Source organism: Natator depressus, chromosome 18 (genome assembly GCF_965152275.1).
Source record: "Natator depressus isolate rNatDep1 chromosome 18, rNatDep2.hap1, whole genome shotgun sequence".
NCBI lineage: Eukaryota > Metazoa > Chordata > Testudines > Cheloniidae > Natator > Natator depressus.
Window position 1 is genome coordinate 20675178 of NC_134251.1, and position 14841 is coordinate 20690018.

Genomic DNA, 14841 nt, shown 5'->3' on the forward strand with positions numbered 1-14841 from the left:
ATGCAAGTGCTCAGTAACTCTGAAAATATGAATTTAGGAACCTGATTTTAAGCCTCCAGCTTTGAAAAATTTGGCCCACGGCATTAATAGAGATTAAGCAGCTGGCCCTTGTGAGCTAAACTCCTAATTCTCGAGTGTTCCCCACACATTGTGTGCCTAGACTTGTAGCACATTGAAGGGCAAACCATCCGATGAAGTGGGCTGTAGCTCACAAAAGCTTATGCTCAAATAAATTGGTTAGTCTCTAAGGTGCCACTAGTCCTCCTTTTCTTTTTGCGAATACAGACTAACACGGCTGCTACTCTGAAACCAGAAAAAAAAGTTTCTCATATCACTGAGAGGTCAAAAACATTCCTCTGGTACAGAGATGAACTTCACCTTCCCCATGGCCTTGTCTGGGCTCCTAGGACTGGCAATGCAGGGCTTCGGATGTCTGCTAAACAAGGTCCATACCCTTAGCCAACCTTAGCTGGACCATCACTTGGTTTTGGAACTCTCTTCTCTGTTCAGTATAAGGCACAGACACAGGATCTAAATCTCCTCCCATGGTGATTTTACCCTGGGGTAACTCATCTGACTTCAGTGATGTTACCCCTGATTTCCATCAGTGTGTGCCAGAGGCCTTCGGGTGTGTTGGATTGCTGTCCCCCCCTACTGTTACTCACACCTTCTTGTCAACTGTTGGAAATGGGCCATCCTGATTATCACTACAAAAGGCTTTTTTCTCCTGCTGATAATAGCTCACCTTAATTGATCACTCTCGTTATAGTGTGTATGGCAGCACCCATTTTTTCATGTTCTCTGTGTGTATATAAACTTCCTACTGTATTTTCCACTGCATGCATCTGATGAAGTGGGTTTTTGCCCATGAAAGCTTATGCTCAGATAAATTTGTTAGTCTCTAAGGTACCACAAGTACTCCTCGTTCTTTTTAGAGTTAATAATGGTTTTGATGTATGTGCTGAATTGGAAAGAATCTTGACTGGCCAAATTCATCCCTGGTGCAACTCCACTGACTTACAGCGAGGGACAGACTTGGTGTACTGTGTTCTTAGTTACCATCACATCTTGTACTGAGCACAGACCCAATCATATGTCAGCAGATGCAAGAGACCACTGGGTATTAATTATGACTAGGCTTGAAAAGATTAGATTTTTACCAGTAGTTGTCAGTAGATGTTGATTTCACCGTACGCATTGGCCGTACACACAAACCAATGAAAAAATATTGCCATCAATAATAATCAAAATGTATAGATAGGCAAAGTAAGAAAAATGCTTCTTGAGAACTTATTGGAGTTTGATCTGAACATATTTACTAAGTATCTTTTGACATGGGATGTTGGATCATTTGTATTTTAATGGTTATAAAGCTTTAACTTTTTGACTCCCAACATCTGCTGTCATTAAATAATTACTGTCTGACCCCCTGCAACTGTGAAAATTTAATTAGATAAAAATTGGAAAAAAAATGCTTAAAAATAAACCTCAAGGAATTACCCATGTAAATGATAAAAGAATGAAATTCGACCAACCCTAATTATGACCTTTCACTCTGACTTCTAGTCACATCTGAAGGTTATTTATTTGCGTTTGGGGGAGCTACAGATTGTTGCAGAAATGCTATATTACTGCACCGTTCTCCCTCTGCTCTTCACCTCTCACATCTGCACCGTCCTCTCTCCATGTGTGTATCCTCAAGATGTTTGGGACAGCATAATATGCCTGAAGCAGAGGAATTACACGTAGCTTTTTAGGCTGGGGTTTTCATCAACACCTGCAGAAATTGAATGGCTACATCCCACTGAAATTCAGTGGCAGGTGGGTACCTACCTCTCTTTGGCTCCTTTGAAAAGTCCAAGCCTGAAAGAACTTAAGAGGGGAAAATGGCAACATAGAATCATAGAATATTAGGGCTGGAAGAGACCTCAGGAGGTCATCTAGTCCAACCCCCTCCTCAAAGCAGGACCAACCCAACTAAATCATCCCAGCCAAGGCTTTGTCAAGCCAGGCCTAAAAACCTCTAAGACAGTGGCAGATTAATAATTTTGTGGCCCCTAGACCCTGAAATAATTGCCCCCCAGCTCACCTCCGCTCCACCTCCGCCTCCTCCACGGAGCGCGCCGCCAGGTCCTGCTTCTCCCCGCTCCCTGCCAGTGCTTGCGTGCGAAAGAGGCTCGCGAAGGAGGGGGGAAGAGAGGGGAACGCGGCGCGCTCAGGAGAGGAGGCGGGGCCAGGGCGGGGATTTGGGGAAGGGGACCAACAGGGGCAGGGAGGGGGCGGGGAAGGGGTGGAGTTGGGGCGGGGCCTGGGCCGGAGGGCGCGAACTGGCACCGGGGGAAGCAGCCTCTGGCTGCTATTATAAATTTGCCGCCCCTGCAATTTTGCTGCCCTAGGCCTAGGCCTTGTCGGTCCAGGCGTTAATACGCCGCTGCTCTAAGGTAAACATGCAACATTAAGGATGGGACTGGTTGTTGGATGTACAGGGGACCCAGACCCTGATTTGCTGCACAGGTTATGACCTGATCTTGCAAACACTCCTACGCGCTCACAGAAGCAATGCCTTCTGGACATATTATAGCTCCTCTCACATGGTGATTGCACTGGGGCAACAGGCTGCAAAGAGCCTTTTCCCTCCCATGCGCAGTGAGTCCATGGAAGGAGACAGTGAATGGTGTTCTCTGAGCTGAAAGGAGGGCTGCTGAGAGGGAACCTGTGTGGGTGGGGATGGCACTGGGCTCCAGTTGTGACAGCATAAGGTGGCTCACTGAGCTACTGCATCCATTTACATTAAAAGGTTTGACTAAATGAATCTAATGGGAATGGTTATTTTTGCTGTTTACCCTGTTCGATTGAGCTAGGATTGTTCTTGTTTATTCCGTGAACTCTAATCTGAATACCCAAGTGCCTCTGGGAACATAAGGGTTTTCTTTATGCCTGGTTTATGCTGTTGATATTCTGCTGGCTTCTGCATTAGGCACTGGGAAGAGTGGACTAGTTTAGGAAACAGGGGCTATGTTCCCAGCTCTCATCCCAGCCCCTTCCGCACCCATGTGCTCCAAGACTCATTATCTTCAACACCCAAAACCTTTTTTAGAAACAAAACTCTGGCTGAACCTGTGGTTATGTTGTGCAATCTTCGGCTGTGGCTCTCTCACATCTTGTTTCTGCCAAAACTGGAACCGGGGAGTGCCAGGCTGCTCTGAGAAAAACTATTCTCATGGTGGTTCCATCTACAACCGGCAGTGCTTGTCATCTTGCCTCTTACCCTGAGATTTTCAGCCCACTTCGCCCTGCTTCAGCCCTGCTTCGGGTCTTGTGTGTGGTAGGAAATCAGTACCTGTTTTCCACTACAGTCGTACCAAGAGCTGTCTAAAGTGTAACCTTGTATAAATCGATGGTAAAAATCCTTTAGCCCTCTCTAGACTAGTTCTTACACTGTTGGTAGCAATGAAGTGCTGCAATGCGCATGGCAAAGTTACTAGTTTTCCTAGTCTAGATGCACCAGGCAGGTTGACTAGTTTGAACCTGGCTTGAACTTTCTGGGGTTCGCCCCAAACCAGGTATTGGACATGAGCGCCATGTGAAGAGCATGCCACAAACCCCAAAGCCTTGTGAAATTCACTTGGTTTCTGTTTTTTTTTTTTTTTTTTAAAAACCCTGAAACCCCTTTAGAGGTTTGCTCTGGCATATGAGACCGCCAAGCAGACCTAGCTGGAGCTGAGCGCAGGTGACTGATGAATATCATGGGGACTTTTTGGAGTTTGGATGGTTTAGATGCTAAACCAGGTTCAGCTGGGTAGTTTGGGCTCCTCTGAATGTTGAGATTTAGGACCCTCGCTTGAGACTCCTGAGGTGTGAAAATTCTCCTGGACCTGAACTGCAGGAATTGTTTGTACACACTTTGCAATCTCAGACCAATGTGCTTTTCTCATCTGTTCTCAATCTTGAAAGGTGCTGGACCATCCTGTGTGGTGTTGACAGCTCACAGCTTCCCACCTCCTTCAGCGAGAGGAGAGGGTGTTCAGCACCTGGCCGGTTTGAGCCCCACATGAGCTGTCTGATCCACAATATTCCCATAATCCACAGAGACCTTCCTACCAACACTACAAAAAGAAGGATTCTAGATGGACTCCTCCTGAAGGTTGAAACAACAGACTGGACTTCTACATAGAGTGCTTCCGCCGACGTGCACGGGCTGAAATTGTGGAAAAGCAGCATCACTTGCTTCATAACCTCAGCTGTGCAGAACACAATGCCATCCACAGCCTCAGAAACAACTCTGACATCATAATCAAAAAGGCTGACAAAGGAGGTGCTGTTGTCATCATGAATAGGTCGGAATATGAACAAGAGGCTGCTCGGCAGCTCTCCAACACCACTTTCTACAAGCCATTACCCTCTGATCCCACTGAGGGTTACCAAAAGAAACTACAGCATTTGCTCAGGAAACTCCCTGAAAAAGCACAAGAACAAATCCGCACAGACACACCCCTGGAACCCTGACCTGGGGTATTCTATCTGCTACCCAAGATCCATAAACCTGGAAATCCTGGACGCCCCATCATCTCAGGCATTGGCACCCTGACAGCAGGATTGTCTGGCTATGTAGACTCCCTCCTCAGGCCCTACGCTACCAGCACTCCTAGCTATCTTCGAGACACCACTGACTTCCTGAGGAAACTACAATCCATCGGTGATCTTCCTGAAAACACCATCCTGGCCACTATGGATGTAGAAGCCCTCTACGCCAACATTCCACACAAAGATGGACTATAAGCCGTCAGGAACACTATCCCTGATAATGTCACGGCAAACCTGGTGGCTGAACTTTGTGACTTTTTCCTCACCCATAACTATTTCACATTTGGGGACAATGTATACCTTCAAATCAGCGGCACTGCTATGGGTACCCGCATGGCCCCACAGTATGCCAACATTTTTATGGCTGACTTAGAACAACGCTTCCTCAGCTCTTGTCCCCTAATGCCCCTACTCTGCTTGCGCTAATTGATGACATCTTCATCATCTGGACCCATGGCAAAGAAGCCCTTGAGGAATTCCACCGTGATTTCAACGATTTCCATCCCACCATCAACCTCAGCCTGGACCAGTCCACACAAGAGATCCACTTCCTGGACACTACGGTGCTAATACGCGATGGTCACATAAACACCACCCTATACGGGAAACCTACTGACCGCTATTCCTACCTACATGCCTCCAGCTTTCACGCAGACCACACCACACGATCCATCGTCTACAGCCAAGCTGTACGATACAACCGCATTTGCTCCAACCCCTCAGACAGAGACAGACACCTACAAGATCTCTATCAAGCATTCTTACAACTACAATACCCACCTGCTGAAGTGAAGAAACAAATTGACAGAACCAGAAGAGTACCCAGAAGTCACCTACTACAGGATAGGCCCAACAAAGATAATAACAGAACGCCACTAGCCATCACCTTCAGCCCCCAACTAAAACCCCTCCAACGCATCATCAAGGATCTACAACCTATCCTGAAGGACAACCCATCACTCTCACAAATCTTGGGAGACAGGCCAGTCCTTGCTTACAGACAGCCCCCCAACCTGAAGCAAATACTCCCCAGCAACCACATACCACACAACAGAACCACTAACCCAGGAACCTATCCTTGCAATAAAGCCCGTTGCCAACTGTGTCCACATATCTATGCAGGGGACACCATCACAGGGCCTAATCACATCAGCCACACTATCAGAGGCTCATTCACCTGCACATCTACCAATGTGGTATATGCCATCATGTGCCAGCAATGCCCCTCTGCCACGTACATTGGGCAAACTGGACAGTCTCTACGTAAAAGAATAAATGGACACAAATCAGATGTCAAGAATTATAACATTCATAAACCAGTCGGAGCACACTTCAATCTCTCTGGTCACTCGATTACAGACCTAAAGGTCACAATATTACAACAAAAAGACTTCAAAAACAGACTCCAACGAGAGACTGCTGAATTGGAATTAATTTGCAAACTGGATACAATTAACTGAGGCTTGAATAGAGACTGGGAGTGGATGGGTCATTACACAAAGTAAAACTATTTCCCCACCCTCCCCACCCCCCACTGTTCCTCAGACGTTCCTGTTAACTGCTGGAAATGGTCCACCTTGATTATCACTACAAAAGGTTTTCTCCCCCCCCCCCCCGGCGCTCTCCTGCTGGTAATAGCTCATCTTAAGTGATCACTCTCCTTACAATGTGTATGATAACACCCATTTTTTCATGTTCTCTGTGTATATAAATCTCCTCATTGTATTTTCCACTGAATGCATCTGATGAAGTGAGCTGTAGCTCACAAAAACTTATGCTCAAATAAATTGGTTAGTCTCTAAGGTGCCACTAGTACTCCTTTTCTTTTTGCGACTATTCCCCATAGCCTCTTCTTGAGGGAGCTTGGTGTTAAATGACTCCTCCTCTCCCTACCTTAGGGTGACCTGGTTCTGCATCATCTATAAAGACTTCAGGAGATGGATACAATGGTTTTGGTCTTTGAATATTCAAGCAAAGCATCCAGAGTGCAGCTGTTTCACTATCCGCTAATTTTCCTCCATATTAAATCCCAGCCTGTCCAAATGTTGCCAGTTTAATAGCTCCTGGAGGGAGAGGGAGAAATTAAGCAGCTTTACACATCTTTAAAGTTATTTTGTTAAATAATGGTTTTATCAGGAGGTAATCCTGAAGCTGAGTTCTGTAATGTAAACATGTATTGACGTGGCCCATTTAATTTACCTGGATACTTCAATATGTCAGCTTTGGGGACTTCATAGCTGATCTCAGCTTTAAGTGTTTTTAGAGCCATGTTTTCTAATAACTATAAACATATTATGTTACCTGGAGTCGGATATTGTTTCATAAGGGACTATAAACCCTACCAGCCCTTTTCTGCCAGGCGTTATCACGTTGATTTGAGAGGTGCTCTTTTGGGAGTACAGCATTACTCATGTGAGTAAGGGTTGTGGAAGTAACATCTCAGGAAGATGACTGACAGAGACTAGGGTGACCAGGTGTCCAGTTTTCGACTGGAACACCAGGTCAAAAAGGGACCCTGGTGGCTCCGGTCAGCACCGCCGACCGGGCCATTAAAAGTCCAGTCGGCGGTATTGCGGGGCTAAGGCAGACTAGTCCCTACCTGTGCTGGCTCTGCGCTGTGCCCCGGAAGTGGCCAGCAGGTCTGGCTGCTCAGTGGGGGCACAGGGCTCCATGTGCTGCCTCTGCACTCCCATTAGCTGGGAACCGCGGCCAATGGGAGTTGTGGGGGCGGTGCCTGCAGGTGAGAGTAGCGTGCCTCTGCCTAGGAGCTGGACCGACTGGCTGCTTCCGGATGCAGCATAGAGACAGGACAAGCAGGAAGCCTGCCTTAGCCCCCCTGCCACGCTGCTGACGGGGAGCTGCTGGAGGTAAGCCCAACCCTGAACCCCAATTCCCTGCCCCAGTCCAGAGCCCCCTCCTGCACCCCAACCCCTCTTCCCCAGCCCCACTCCAGCACCTGCACCCGCAGACAGAGCCCTCACCCCCTCTTACACCCCAACTCTCTCTCTCCCAGCCCAGTGCCCCTTCCCATACCCTGAACCCCTCTGCCCCACCCCCCCCAGCCTGGAGCCCCCTCCTGCACCTCAAACCCTCATCCCTGGCCCCACCCCAGAGCCCTCACCCCCAGCCAGAGCCCTCACTCCCTCCCGCACCCCAAGCCCTGCTCCATCCCAGAGCCCTCTTCCGCACCCTGGACCCCTCATTTCTGGCCCCATCCCGGAGCCGGTGTAGCTACAAGGATTTACACCTGCTGAGGCTCTGCGCCTGTATTTCAAAAACAACCAGAGAGCCTGCAGAAGTGACTGCCTCGCAGAGAGAGTTTAGCTATCTGTATCCTGTCAACATTCAGGCTGCTCCTTCCAGATCATTGGGGCTGCAATGTACTGAGCCATGACCAGATACAAGAAAGCCAAGGGAAATGAATGGCTAGTCTGAGCGGCTGCCCTGGTGAATATCTTTTGTGTATCCCATGAAGTTTGGGGCTTTCTGTAAAATACCCCCAAGTGGCTGGCCTGATTCATATTCTTCGGAGCCATCTTTCCTCAGTGTGGACTGAAGCTTCTATTAACCTATAGAGGAATCAAATGAATCCAAAATGTGACAAGAGCAGAGAAGAGTAAAATATTCAGATTCCTCCCTCTTATTAGCCCCTGAAATCTGTGTGGTCCGGCCACATGAATGCATGTGTTTCTCTTAAGCTACCCGTGGATAGCTTTCACTATTGAAGGGTGACCTTCCTTTGAGGAACAATTTTCCTAAACTGTATATCCAAGTAAATTCATTCTCCATCACTGGAAATATGTAAAACTAGACTGGGCCCGTCACTGGGAAATATACTACAGAGAGAGGCCCTTTACTGGCTGAGAGATGTGACCGGTTAACTCTATTCTGTTGCTAATTTCTGGGACTCCTTAGTGTACCTTTATTGTGTTTTCCACAGTCTTACTTCCCGGGTTTGCTCTTTGTATTTGAACAGGGTCTTCCTGTCTTCTTCTCTCCCAGCCCAGCTATCTATGCCATTCACTCTTGCAGTGCTGAATTGCCATGTATTGTAGGTTCATAAACACAGGACAGTGAATACACTTCAGGGTTTGGCCCAAAGAAAAGTTGAGCTGAGGAAAGAGAAACGCTGCAGCACAAACCTAGATAACTGCAATACCAGCAAAGGGAGCACAGACAAATACAGGCCATGTAAACTGCTGTCTGCAATGACATTCGCCTCTCCAAACTTCCAGTGTGAATGTCATCCTTTGAGACATGCCTTTTTTTTTTTTCCCACAGGAAGAGAGTGAATTCTTGTAAATTCTCTCATAATAAGTCATTTTCTGCACTTCATTGCAAGAAATAAAACTGTCCTGGCAAAGATGCTTCTTCTTGCTCTTCAGCACACAGACAGTATCTGCCTGATTAAAGGCAGGCTGCTGTGAGGAAGCCAGGTTTTGCTGGAACAGAAGCGAACATCACTTTACAGCTCTCCTTACGGCAAGTGGCTGTACTGCCGGCTTTTGTGCGAACATTTTTTTTTCTCAGTTTTGCTTGGTCTTTGGAGCTGTAAAATGCTCTGAGTTAATAAATCATCAAAAACAAGGACATAACCTTGATTCTGTGTGCAATATCAATACATTACTTAACGCAATCATGAAATGGAAGAACAGTTCCATTTGTATAATTCTGCATTAAAAACCAGCAGATCTCTGCATTTTAAAAGCAGCCTGCAAAGTGTCTCCACCACCATGGGAATGAAGGGCCCCCTTTTTTAATGGGAAATAAGTAGCCTATGAAAAGAATGCAAATGAGCATTTTTGTGCCATTGCCTACCCTATAGAGCCACACTCCAGTCGTGCTTTTGTGGCTTCAGTGAAATGGATTTGCAAATAGCCTGCAAGCTGGTGACAATTTGTGTGTTGCAATTTGTCTAAGCCATTCTGTGGCTATGATCCTAGTTAATTGCTTTGACAGATTACCAAAATCAGGGATTTCGAGTCTGGTGGGCACACAGTGAGTATCTTAATTTGTCAGCTGCTGGGATTAACCCCTTCCCTGCCACATAGGATGTTAGTAGCTGTCCTGGGGTCCCACCTTCGTCTTGCTGGGAGCCCATAGCCCTTTGTGAAGGAAAGATATTTGTCTGAGGGCCATCTCTCTCAAGGGAAAGCGCCTTCTTCTCTGGTCCTAGGCCTGCTATTGATCACATGATTAATATAAAGCTAGTAGGAAGTGATTCCTTCATTAATTTCTGTTTGCTGAGTCCCTCTAGGTATAGTCAGGGATTTCAAGAGGCAGATGGAGGGTGTGTATGTTTTTGACCTTCTAGATCCTAAGAACATTTCACCCCAAACCCAATATGAAATACTCTTTTCCCCCCCATTTCCCTCTTGCTGTTCATCATAAATGTTAAGCCTATATTTGCTTTATTCCCTGTTCTGAGTGCAACTGTCTTGCTGAGTTTCTTTGTTGGTGAATCTCAGAGCACTCTCTCTCACTCTTGCTCCTGTGTCATTTGCTCTCATTAATCCTATGCTGTAAAAAATCAAAACCAAAACTAACCACGCTCCATGCTAGATGTGTGTAGGAGCAGGAAGTTAAGCCCATGTTCTGTGGGTGGAGATATAAATGACACATTGTGGGCTGACCGCATCTCCATTTATTTACTCTTCTATGGTGCTAAATACCATGGTATCTGAGCATTTCCGCTCACTTTGAGAAGTTGTGCTCTCTTACACCAGGGCAGTGTTTGGCTCAGCAAGTCCGGTAGGTCTGTAGAATGCTAAACAACGCAGCTGGCTGAGATCTGACATCAGTTTTGCCCCATGGCCCTACTCACAGGTTTTGAGTGGCTTTCAGTAGTTTCCAGCAGCAGGTTATTCAAAGATGTCTCACTGAACTGGCTCGTGTTTGATAACTCTCTGGCAGGGCCATTTGCAGCCACTCTGTTGCGCAGCCCCTGCTAAGCCTTTGATTCTGTGTGAGAAATCGCTGAGACAGACCAACAGAGACTAGCCGTTCTCTGGGCAAGCAGCAATTGAAAGCTGCCCCGAGTGACGCAGAAGTGGATAATTTCCAAAACAATATCACTTTCCCAAAACAGAGCTGGATTTTACAGACCTGAAAACATGGCACCCAGTGAATTAGAAAACAGGCCTTTTCCCAAAATACCAGTTTTTCTGAAAGGATCTCTTTCTTGTCCAGTAAGGGCATCTTCAAACTGTTTTGACCTCCTGCTCCCTGAGTCGCAGAAGCACAAATAGCTGGGATAAAGAAATTAGCTAGTGCAAAGTCAGGGACTCAGTTGGCCATTTCCTCAAGGCCTCACGTCTCAGCATTTTCCCTTCAGCCAAGGAGAGTTACCTGCGATGTGCTACATCTGCCCTCCACACCACATTGCTGGGCCACTGAAGAGCAATGCCGGGCACCTGGTCTGCTGGAGGCTGAGCACCTTGTCCTCTTAGAGGGAAGATTTGATAGTGTAATACAAGTAATTCATAGTAATAAACAAACGCCAACCAAGATCAGGGACCCACTGACCCAATGTGGTACAAACACATAGCAAGAGACACTCCTGCCCTGAAGAGCACACACACAGTGGTAATGGAGAAGACAGGCAAAGGAAAGCACTGTTATCCCCCTTTTACCAAGGGGAAACTGAGGCCCAGAGAGGCTAAATGACTGGCCCAAGGTCACATGGGGAATCTGCTGCAGAGCAGAGAACTGAATCCAGATCCCTGAGTCCCAGGCCAGTGCCTCAACCACAAGATCATCCTTCCTCTGGGCACTGGAATAAAATGCTTGTGGTTGGCAGTTCACACTAGAGATAGAAGACGACTTCTGGATCAGAAATGGATAGCGCCGTCAGCTGCAACTCAGAGTGAACTCAGCCCATTCTGCACTTTGCAAAGGTTGGATCCTCGTGCTGTGCTGTAGTTCATCATACTCTCTGTATGTCCGATAAGTCTGATACCACCTTGGGGACCAATACCACATACGGGATTGAACTCACAGAGAGTTTGGCCAGCTCTGCTGGGTCCCGTCTACAAATGCTACTTTCAGGTCAATGTTGTTTATAGTTTGGAGAATCTTTGTCTATTTAACCAGTTAATCTCGGTTTATTTCTGTTGTCACCCAAATGGCAGCTGTGCAAGGGACTTTCATTGCACTTCTGAAGCAGCAACAAGTAGCCAGTCAATTGGAAGGAGAGAGCATCAGAGATTGACTTCTGCTGTGGCAGATGATTGGCCAGCTCTGAGCAGCTCCAGAGGGCAGGTCAGAGTAGACTGTAGTGACAGCAAAGAACACAGGCAGCCAAGGCAGCAGAGTATCAGAGTTTCTCCTCCGCCTCCCCGCTAGCCCCACAAAGGGTGCGCTATCCTCGCTATCCTCGGAGATCTGTTACAGTCTCAAGAGGCCTGTCATTTCCACTAGAATATTGCAGGGATCATATCAAAAGGAGGGAAAGAACATTTGTAATGGGATCCACCTTTGAAGAAGAAGAAGAAATCCTCTCTCTGCGAAGACAAGAATAATGCTCCTTTTCAAAAAGAAAATTCAAAGGCAGTCCGGGCTAAATAAATAAATACACCAAGCCCCATGTGAATCCCGCTGATTTAGCAGTTCGATTGTTGTTCTTTTGCCAAAGAGTTGCCTGATTGCGTGTTCACTTGCTAATTCACTACATGGAAAGCACCTATTTTCTAAATTAGCAGCCAAAGGTGCAGTCATTATGAGCGTGTGCATGCGAGTGCAAAATGGGAAGCTAATGTTGCGAGTCAGGACAGAAGGTAATTTACTCCAACCGCCTTCATTGTTTTGAATGAAATTGTTTTTTCAAGTTTCTGTTTGCGGGGTATCACTCAATGCCAAGTTCAGAACCCTGGTGATATTATTATACTAGGAAATACAAATTGCATCATTATCTTCTTTGGAAAAAACAAACACAAACTTTTCTTTACTGCTCATTATCTTTTCCGACCCACAAGATAACCACTCACGTATCTAAAGAATGTTTGTGTGGGATCAGATTGTGAAACTATACAAAAATGGTGGACCCCAATCTGACATGAGGAGGTAGATTTCCAGAATGACAGGACACAAGCCACCTCTCTTGGGATGCTGTCAGACAGGCTGAGAGAGGCCTGGGGCTGTGTTTGCTGTCCACTATGCCACTCATTTACCCATGGCACAGTCAAGGGCACAGGTGAGCACTTAGCGTATAGGGAATAACAACAACAGCAATAATAGCCTTACACTTACACAGCATCTCTCCTCCGGAGATCTCAAAGCATTCAGGGATCTCAAGGACATTAGCTGAGCATCACAGCGCCCTTCTGAGGCAGGGACTCATTACAATCCCTGTTTTTACAGATGGGGAAAACATGGCACAAGGAGGTGACGGGACTAGGGGTGCTCAGAGCCAAGATTTGAACCCAGAACTTCTAAGTCCCAGAGCTCCTGGCTATCGATCGCTAAATGATGCTCCCACTACAGATGCAGCAAGCTCAGGGGAGGAGCTCCTCTGGGTATGTAGGCTTCCTCAAGCTGGCCCAGGGGAGCTACAGCATAGACTTTAAAAGGGTCATTTCTTTTTGAAGCAGCGCTATAAATGGTTGGCTGCTGACCCAAACCTTGTAAACCTCCTGAGCCTAGAAACTGGGCTGAGAACTTAGTCAGACCAGGTTTTCCTAAGAGTTTTTCCAGCACTTCTTGTTCCCACCCCAGCAGGGAGTACAGCACAAATAGCGTTTGGCCACTCTGCTTCTGGTTTAGGCCAGAGCCGGGAAGTGAACAAAGTTGACTAGAAAAAAGAAAAGGAGTACTTGTGGCACCTTAGAGACTAACCAGTTTATTTGAGCATGAGCTTTCGTGAGCTACAGCTCACGTCATCGGATGCATCTGATGAAGTGAGCTGTAGCTCACGAAAGCTCATGCTCAAATAAACTGGTTAGTCTCTAAGGTGCCACAAGTACTCCTTTTCTTTTTTCTTTTTACGAATACAGACTAACACGGCTGTTACTCCTGAAAGTTGACTAGGACATTTAAGACTCTTCAAGCATGCGTCAGTTTGAGTTTAGCTCTAAAAATGGGTGCAGGCTTTAGGGGCTGCTTCTCCCATCCCTGACCTTGGATGAAGAGGGAGGAAACATACATTCTTACCGCCGAATGGATGGGGAATAAAAAACGTTGCCAGCAGAGAAGTCATGGAGCTGCTGTAGCAAAAGCACAGTTTTCAAAAGGATATTGCCCTGGCATGAGCGTGGAGTGGAGTGATTTGAAATTATTTGTTTCGAACTCCCTCAAATTTCTGAGTTTGGCTGCATCATCATCATCATCAGACTTGAGCCTTGGACATGAAAGCACAGCATTGGACTTTTCAAGATAAGCAAAGAGTGCAGTTTGCCGAGAGCCTGAAATTACTGTTTCCTAAATGCCAACTTCCTACTTCATCGAAGCAAATTGCTCTGTTTGAAAGTTTTTCCCCAGTATGAAAGTCCCTCTTTAAATTCTTCCAAACATATCACTTAAAGCAGAAAGCCAGGCACTTGGTTCTTCAGAAATGTCTTGCTCTGTGTTCAGAATATGAAACACAATCATGTTTTTTAAGCAGAGGGACCCTCCCTGTCAACCTGCCTTGGTTCCTGCAGCAAAGTTATAAATTTGAAGTTGAGACGACAAAAATAGCAGCGCATTGATGCCACAAGCGCAAGATTAAGGCTCCACACCTCGATCTGGCAGAAAAAAAAGGGGCCACCTATGAAGGAGTAAACTTTCCTCCACGCACAGGTAAGTGGATACCAGCAAAGGTGATGCAGGGTGAAACCAGCCAAGCAAACAGGCTGTACCTCTCAAGCTTGTCAGCCTAAAATTAGGCACCAAAACTCACATCCAGGCATCTAAGCAGGTGGCTTGATTTTCACTAGTGCTGAGTACCCACAGCTCCTGTTCAAGGCAGTAAAAGCTGTGGTTCCCTAGCTGGACACCAGGCCACTCTTATTCAGTTGCCTAAATACAGTTTTAGGTGATGAGCTTTAAGCACCTACATTTGGGGCTGTGCTGGCCTTGGCTGTGAGGACAGTCATGCTCTGGGTCCTTGGAACAGACAGCATTGGCAGCCCCTGAAATCTGCAAATGTAACCCCTTTTCCCCCATACAGCCCTGAGTGCAGGAATTGCCGCTCAGCATTTGCAGGAACTGAGCTGCAGAAATTTTGTTCTCTGGTGAATTTATTCATGATCCTTAATTCCAGAATTAAATCCTGTGCCTGGG

The 14841-nt window shown here is 46.6% G+C and overlaps 1 protein-coding gene across 2 annotated transcripts in view; it reads left to right on the forward strand.

Moving 5' to 3' along the window:
* AJAP1 (adherens junctions associated protein 1) overlaps nucleotides 1–14841 on the forward strand; it is a 118387-nt gene that overhangs the window by 22674 nt on the left and 80872 nt on the right. The gene's annotated exons all lie outside the window — the stretch shown is intronic.